This window comes from Strigops habroptila, chromosome W (assembly GCF_004027225.2).
Source record: "Strigops habroptila isolate Jane chromosome W, bStrHab1.2.pri, whole genome shotgun sequence".
Classification (NCBI taxonomy): Eukaryota; Metazoa; Chordata; class Aves; order Psittaciformes; family Psittacidae; genus Strigops; species Strigops habroptila.
Window position 1 is genome coordinate 34,588,297 of NC_044301.2, and position 8,407 is coordinate 34,596,703.

Sequence of the window (8,407 nt, forward strand, 5' to 3'; positions counted from 1 at the left end):
TACACAGGTCATGATACAGAACCTTCTCTCCCTTGTAAATTTTTAATTTGGTTTTAGGTTACGCTTGTCAATGAAAAGCTAGAGCATCAGCAGACTTACATGCGTGTGTGTGTGTGCCTTTACTCCTTTTGCAGGATCCTAAAAATAACTGAAGGATAATAAATCAATGAAAAAAAAAACACAACCCACCAGTATTTATGGGATAATTATGAACGTGGCCGTCATAGATAAAAAGCCATCCATGTTTGTTCACAGTCTAATAGCATTTGAGGTGATGATGAACTAAACCAGCCCAAGAAACGTTGCTGAAATAGTTTGTGGCTACAAGTGTGAGAGGCCTTTCTGGAAATAATAGGTAGAAGCTGATACTGCTTTCTCTAATGTGGCTTGCACCCCTTATTCCATACCGTTCAGGTCACGCTCAGATCCCACATTTTTCAATATAGCACATCGGTGTTATCAGCATTGTTCCCAGGCTGAAAGTCAAAACCACAGCACTGCACCAGCTACTAAGAAGGAGAAAAAATGACTGCTGTAGCTGAACCCAGGACAGTATCCACCCCTTATTCCATACCATTCACGTCACGCTCAGATCCCACATTTTTCAATATACCATTGCTGTTGTCTCATATATATATATACACACACAATGACACACAAAGAGAGAGATATCACTCCTTAGTCCACAGACCAATCCCTATAAAGTTGCTGAATTCATCCAGTCCATGATGTCAGGCTCCATCTCTTGTAATAGTCTTTCAGGGCAGGAGGGATGGTGTGTAGTGTTGGATTGTTGCCTGCTGATGACACCGTTGAACTCGTCTGGTCACTGCTGAGCTCGTCTGGTTTCGTCAAAAATCATTCTTTGTTGGGGTGATGATCGGAGGGAAGTCAGGGTCAGTTGCTGGTGACCTGAAGATATCTAGCTGGTGGGCTATAGATGTGTTATATAGCAGGCAACAGCATACAATTGAGATCATTGGCTGTTTTCCCCCAAAATTAAATCCCCTTGAGGTACACATGGGACTTGCCCATCTTCCCACATTACCCACCAAGCATATCCAGGTCCCTGAGTAAAAGCAACCCCACGAGTGGGTTTGCCTTTACCTGAAGCAGGAATAACCCAGACTGTCTTCCCGAACAAATTCTTGATGTGCACCACAGGAACTTTATCCCCCTCTACAGTACGTAAAAGTTCTGATTGGGCTGGGCCAGCCCTGTTGGCAGATCCCCTAGTGTTGACCAACCAGGTGGCTTTTGGTAAATGTGTGTCCCAATGTTTGAAAGTCCCATGACCCATTGCTCTCAGTGTAGTTTTAACAGCCCATTCTACCATTCGATTTTCCCAGAGGCTGGTGCATGGTAGGGGATGTGACAGGCCCACTCAATGCCATGCTCTTGGGCCCAAGTGTCTATAAGGTTGTTCCGGAAATGAGTCCCATTGTCTGACTCAATTCTCTCTGGGGAGCTGTGTCCCCAGAAGACTTGTTTCTCAAGGCCCAGGATAGTGTTCCGGGCAGTGGTGTGGGGCACAGCATATGTTTTCCAGCCATCTGATGGTTGCTTCCACCATGGTAAACACATAGCACTTGCCTTGGCAGGTTGATGGGAGTGTGTGATATAGTCAATCTGCCAGGCCTCCCCATACTTGTACTTCAGCCATCGACCTCCATACCAGAGAGGCTTTAATCATTTGGCTTCCTTAATTGCAGCACATGCTTCACATTTGTGAATAACCTGGGCAATAGTGTCCATTGTTAAGTCCACCCCTCGATCTCGAGCCCATCTATATGTGGCATCTCTGCCTTGATGGCCTGAGGTGTCATGGGCCCACCAGGCTAAAAATAATTAACCCTTATGTTGCCAATCTAAGTTCATCTGAGCCACTTCAATCTTAGCAGCTTTATCCATCTGTTGGTTGTTCTGGTGTTCCTCAGTGGCCTGACTCTTGGGTATATGAGCATCTACGTGGCGTATCTACTAGAGCCTTATACTTCTGTGGGTCTGATGTGCCAGGCCATCTGATCCACACAGTCCAGTAAACCCGATTGTCTCTCTCCTCCACCTGGCTGGAGGCAGGGCCCCTCTAATAGTGATCATAAGATTGTCCACCTATGTCTTGTTGAAAGGGATTGATATCCCTTATTACAGGAGCTGGAATAAAATCAGCTCTTCCACTCCATCTGGGAAACTGCTCGCCAGAGACTGGAGCAGCAGCTTTCATGGGAGGATCATCCTTGACCATTGTTCTCCTCTTCAGTTGACGCACCCATTGCTCCAGAACTGAGGTAGGTTTTCCGTCCCACTTTCTCATGTCTTCTCCATGATCCCGCAGGTAAAACCATAGGGTGGCCCGTGGCATGTACCTCCTATATTTTTCTTTCTCGAGCAGTAGGGCACCTTCTGTTAATAGTTGAGACATGGGTTGGTACAGGTGGGGAGCTGGATAGATCAGAGAGAACGTCTCTCCATTGTTTGAACTCCTGGGATGGTTTTTCCACAGCTGAAATGATGGAAGGGGTGAGATTGTCTTCAAACTCTCAGAGTTGACGAGTCACTTCATCCACTTTTGGTGGTGCTATGTCATTCCAGGTCATTGATGCCAATGTGTGGGCATATGATGATGGCGCACTCCGTGTAAGTTCCCGCCACATGGGTCTTGTACATTCAACTTCATCTGGATCTACGGATGTGTTCCTGGCATCTGGCCTACGATAGATCATCTCTAGAATGGCTGATTCCCTCAGAGACTGGATGCCTCTCTCTATCGTGGTCCAGTTGGCTGAGCGACTCATAACATTGTCCTTGTAGGGAAACCTTTCCTTCACAGCTGCCAAGAGCTGCCTCCAAAGGCTGAGGGCTCATTTCTCTTTTGCAATTGCTTTGTCAATTCTTCCTTCCCTAGCAAGTGATCCCAGCTGCTTGTCTTTCCTACCTTCTAATTTGTGACCGTCAGCCCCATTGTCCCAGCATTGGAGCAACCAGGTGATGATGTGCTCCCCTGGAAAACAGCTGAAATCTTTTCACATATTCCGCAGCTCGGTCGAGGTCCAGGGTTGAGAAGTCACCTCTTCTTCCTCTTCCTCTTCCTCTGATTCGCATATTAATAACGCTTGTTCAGATGCTGTCCCCTGTAGTAATTGCATTGGGACTTCATCTTTCTTCACTGCACGGGTTGCTCTTTGTGCCTCTTGTTTACTTTTGCTTACAGGGGCAACCGATATTGTCACAAACTGGCCATTTGGTTTAGCTGCAGTGTCTATTATTGTGGTTGGAGTGGCTGCAGTGTCTTTCACTGTGGTTGGAGTGGCTGCTGTACTTGGAGTTGGAGTAGCTCCATTGTCTGTTGCTTTGCCATCATATCCAGAGACATTTTTTTCCCTTTGAAGGTTAGTGTTGAGCAGGGCTCTGAAGGCATAGGCCAAGCCCCAGCATGTTGCAGTGAGTTGTCCCTCTCTGGTATAACCAGAACGACAGCACACCTCGTTTAAGTGTTTTACTAGTTTTTCCAGATGTTGCACTTGTTCAGGGGTGAAGTTCCAAAGCACTGGAGGGGCCCACTGGCCTAGATACTTGCCCATACTATCCCACACACCCTGCCACTCATGACTGTCCAGCCTCAGGGAAAATCTCTTGGTGGTCCTCCTATATCATCATCTAACCCTAGACCAGACTTGAACCCGATACTGCTTAGCTTTCGAGATCAGACGAAATAGGGTGTTCCCAGGGCGGGATGGCCATGGGTAAAACACACTCCGTATGTTTGCCAACATGCTGATCCTCAGCAGAATCAGCAGGCAGGTTTCAAGGGTATTCAAAGGCCATCGAAAACCTTCAGAACTCTCAAATGCTGTTGCAAACAGGCTCGTGGGGGAACGGGGAGTGTAAGGGAATTCCTCCTTCGTAGGTTGACCCCCCAAGGAGAAAAGAAAAGATATGTAATTGCTAAAAAGTTTCATTATGTACCTCCCAAAGTATAGAGGTGATAACCATGCTGGGAACGCAAGCCAGACTAGTCTCATGATCAATGAGTCTATTGTATTACAAGTCATTACCATGAAGTACAGTGAAACAAGAACCTTAGCCCAGGCCCCCCAGCCGATAAACGCTAAAACAGCAAATACTGGCTGTAAGTAAGGTACGACATGCTGAAACTCTGAGATCAAGCGCAACAACTCTGAGAGCAAATAAATCAACATTGTGATGAGTCGTAACAATGGATGCTTATCACAAATATGATTAGACACACTCTGGTCAGATCTGTCGTTATCTCAACCCTTCGAGCCCCACGTTGGGCGCCACAAAGAACTGTCGTGGTTTAAGCCCAGCCGGTAACTCGGAACTATGCAGTCGCTCGCTCACTCCCCCTCCCTTCTTCCTCCCCCCGCTCCCGGAGGGATGGGGAGGAGAATTGGAAGAATGTAAACCCCACAGGTTGAGATAAGAGCTGTCCATTAACGAAGGTATAATACAAAACCACTACTACTACCACTAATAATAATAATGATAAGGGAAATAACAAGGGGAGAGGATACAATTGCTCACCACCCGACGACCGATAGCCAGCCCAACCTGAGCAGTGATCTGGGCCTTCCAGGTAACTCCCCCCAGTTTATATACTGGGCATGATGTGCCATGGTATGGAATACCCCTTTGGCCAGTTTGGGTCAGGTGTCCTGTCTCTGCTTCCTCCCGGCTTCCCCTCCTCCCTGGCAAAGCACGAGACTGAGAAAGTCCTTGGTCAGAGTAAATGTTTCTTAGCAACAACTAAAAACATCAGTGTTATCAGCGTTGTTCCCAGGCCGAAAGTTAAAAAACACAGCACTGCACCAGCTACTAAGAAGGAGAAAAATGACTGCTATAGCTGAACCCATGACTATAGCTGAACCCATGACACTTGCAGAGATAAAACCAGCTGCTTCTGATTTCACCCTATGGTTTCTTGAAACTCTTAAGCAGCTTAAAATAGATGACTCTGTTATTGCTTTCTAAACTTACATGTCTTGCTAAACTTGCATGTGTTTCCTTTAAACAGGTTGCAAAATAAAAGCACTAAGGGCCAAGACATACTTACATTAAGACCCCTGTTCGTGGAGAAGAACCCATCTTTGTTGTCACTGGACGAAAAGAGGATGTAGCTATGGCCAAAAGGGAAATTATCTCAGCTGCCGAACACTTCTCCATGATCAGAGCATCACACAACAAGAACAGTCCTGCGCTGGGAGGCTTGTCATGTACCCCCAACCTGACAGGTCAGACAACAGTCCAAATCAGGGTGCCTTACCATGTAGTTGGGCTAGTGGTTGGTACGAAAGGAAGGAGCTACAATCAAAAGAATTCAGCAGCAGACTCATACCTACATAGTCACTCCCAGCAGAGACAAGGAGCCTGTCTTCGAAGTTATGGGAATGCCCGAAAACATCGACCGCGCATGCGAGGAGATCGAAATGTATATAGCCATGCGCACTGGGAACTACATCTAGCTGAGCGAGGAGAACAATTTCCATTACAATGGTATGGATGCGAGCTTTCAAGGAGGCACTCTCAGGTCTGCATGGCTTCCTTCTAATCCTGTCCTTCCTAGCTGTACCAGAATGATTTCTAATTATAGAAATGACAGCTCTAGCTCCTTGGGAAGTGGCTCCACAGATTACTTTTTTGGAAGCAAAAGTCAGATTGGCTAACTTGAGCCCAATGAGTCCGTTCAGCACAGGCAACTTCTGTTTTAGAGAAACACTGCCTTCAGTTGGCACGGAAGACCTTGCAGTCAACTCTCCAGCATATGACTCCTTACCAACACCTTCCCAAACCATTTGACTCCTTTTGAACCTGTAAACCCTCTCTCTGGATTTGGTAGTGTTGTAGTTTAAGCCCAGCCAGTAACTCAGAACCATGAAGCTACTCTCAAACTCCCCCCTTCTCCTCCCCCACTCCTGGAGGATGGGGAGGAGAATTGAAAGAATGTAAACCCCATGGGTTGAGATAAGAACAGTCCAATAACTAAAATATAATACAAAACTACTACTACCACCACTAATAATAATAATAATAAAAAAATAAAAATTATAAGGGAAATAACAAGGGGAGAGAATATAAAACTAAAAAGGGAAGGGGAAAAAAACAATAATAAACCCAAGTGATGCCAAATACAATTAATCACCCAGCCCGACCTGAGCAGTGATTTGGGCTTTCCGAGTGACTCCCCCCAGTTTATATACTGGGCATGATGTCCTGTGGTCTGGAATACCCCTTTGGCTAGTTTGGGTCAGGTGTCCTGTCTCTGCTTCCTCCCAGCTTCCTGTGCCCCTCCTCACTGGCAGAGCATGAGACACTGAAAAGACCTTGATCAGGGTAAGCATTACTTAGCAACAACTAAATCATCAGTGTGTTATCAGCATTGTTCTCAGACTAAAGTTGAAAACACAGCGCTGCACCAGCTACAAAGAAGGAGAAAAATAACTGTTACAGCTGAACCCAGGACAGGTAGCAACTCTGCAAGTAATGCCAAGCCTCAGTGCCGAGTGAGCCAGCCATCTACTCCTTGCCTGTCACCTATGTTTTCAGAAAGTCTGGATCACCTAGCACCAGTCACCAAGCCAGCCTTCCCATATGCATCTCTGCTTTCTCCAAGGGTACCAACAGCTATTGTCTAACTGTAGACAACTAGTAAGTTTACTAGAGGGTACCATTACACCCATGCCTCAAGGCTCTGCTCCATCCCTGGCGGTGTTCAAGGCCAGGTTGGACAGAGCGTTGGGCGACATGGTTTAGTGTGAGGTGTCCCTGCCCATGGCAGGGGGGTTGGAACTAGATGATCTTAAGGTCCTTTCCAACCCTTACGATTCTATGATTCTATTCCTCTTCCAACTGTGACTCCATGTCCAGCTCGCCCCCTGAGTTGAGATAGAAGCACGACTGCATCATCTGCTTCGAGAGTAAAGTCATTGCGGCCCTGGTCCCCTGCAGCCACAAACTCTTCTGCATGGACTGTGCCAAAAAAATCTGTGAAAAGGAAATGCCATCGTGCCCCATTTGCTAGACAGCTGTTAGTCAGGCAATCCAGATTCACTCTTAGATATATAGAGATATTATTATATATGGACTCCTAAAAACTCTTAAAGGCATGGGTGTAATGGTACCCTCTAGTAAACTTACTAGTTGTCTACAGTTAGACAACGATGTAAGAGGACCACCAAGTGATTTTCCCCGAGGCTGGACAGTCACGAGTGGCAGGGTGTGTGGGATCATATGGGCAAGCTCCTAGGCCAGTTAGCCCCTCCAGTGCTTTGGAACTTCACCCCTGAAAAAGTGTGAAATCCGGAAAAATTAGCAGAACAGTTAGACGAGGTGTGCTGTTGTTCTGGCAATACCAGAGAGGGACAACTACTGCAATATGCTGGGGCTTGGCCTATGCCTACAGAGCGTCTCTGGAAAAAGATGTTCCTGGATCTGATGGCAAAGCAACAGACATCGCAGCTACTCAAGCCCCAAGCACAGCAACGACACCAAACCTGACAACAGACACTGCAGCCACTCCAACCACAGTGAAAGACACTGCAGCCACTCCAACCCTAGTGGCAGACACTGCAGCTAAACCAAAGGACCAATCCATGCCAATATCGGTTGCCTCTGTAAGCAAGGGGAAAAGCAAACAAGAGGCACAAGGAACAACCGGTGCAGTGAAGAAAGATGAAGACCCAATGCACTTATTACAGGGGACAGCATCCGAACAAGCGTTATTAATATGCGAATCAGAGGAAGAGGAAGAGGAAGAGGAAGAAGAGGTGACTTCTCGACCCCGGACCTCAACCAAGCTGCGGAATATGCAAAAAGATTTCAGCTGTTTTCCAGGGGAGCACATTGTCACCTGGTTGCTCCAATGCTGGGACAATGGGGCTGACGGTCACAAATTAGAAGGTAGGAAAGACAAGCAGCTGGGATCACTTGCTAGGGAAGGAGGAATTGACAAAGCAATTGCAAAAGAGAAATGAGCCCTCAGCCTTTGGAGGTGGCTCTTGGCAGCTGTGAAGGAAAGGTTTCCCTACAAGGACGATATTACGAGTCGCTCAGCCAACTGGACCACGATAGAGAAAGGCATCCAGTCCCTGAGGGAATCAGCCATTCTAGAGATAATCTATCGTAGGCCAGATGCCTTGAATGCATCCGTAGATCCAGATGAAGTCAAATGTACACGACCCATGAGGTGGAAACTTACACGGAGTGCGCCATTATCATATGCCCACACATTGGGATCAATGACCTGGAATGAGGCAGCAGCAACAACAGTGGATGAAGTGACTCGTCAACTCCGAGAGTTTGAAGACAATCTCACCCCTTCCATCATTTCAGCTGTGGAAAAACTGTCCCAGGAGTTCAAACAATGGAGACACGTTCTATCTGATCTATC

At 46.8% G+C, this 8,407-nt stretch overlaps 1 pseudogene; it reads left to right on the forward strand.

Moving 5' to 3' along the window:
• Positions 1 to 7,075, forward strand: part of LOC115619043 — a 45,082-nt pseudogene extending 38,007 nt beyond the window's left edge.
• Positions 7,076 to 8,407: the final 1,332 nt, after the last annotated feature.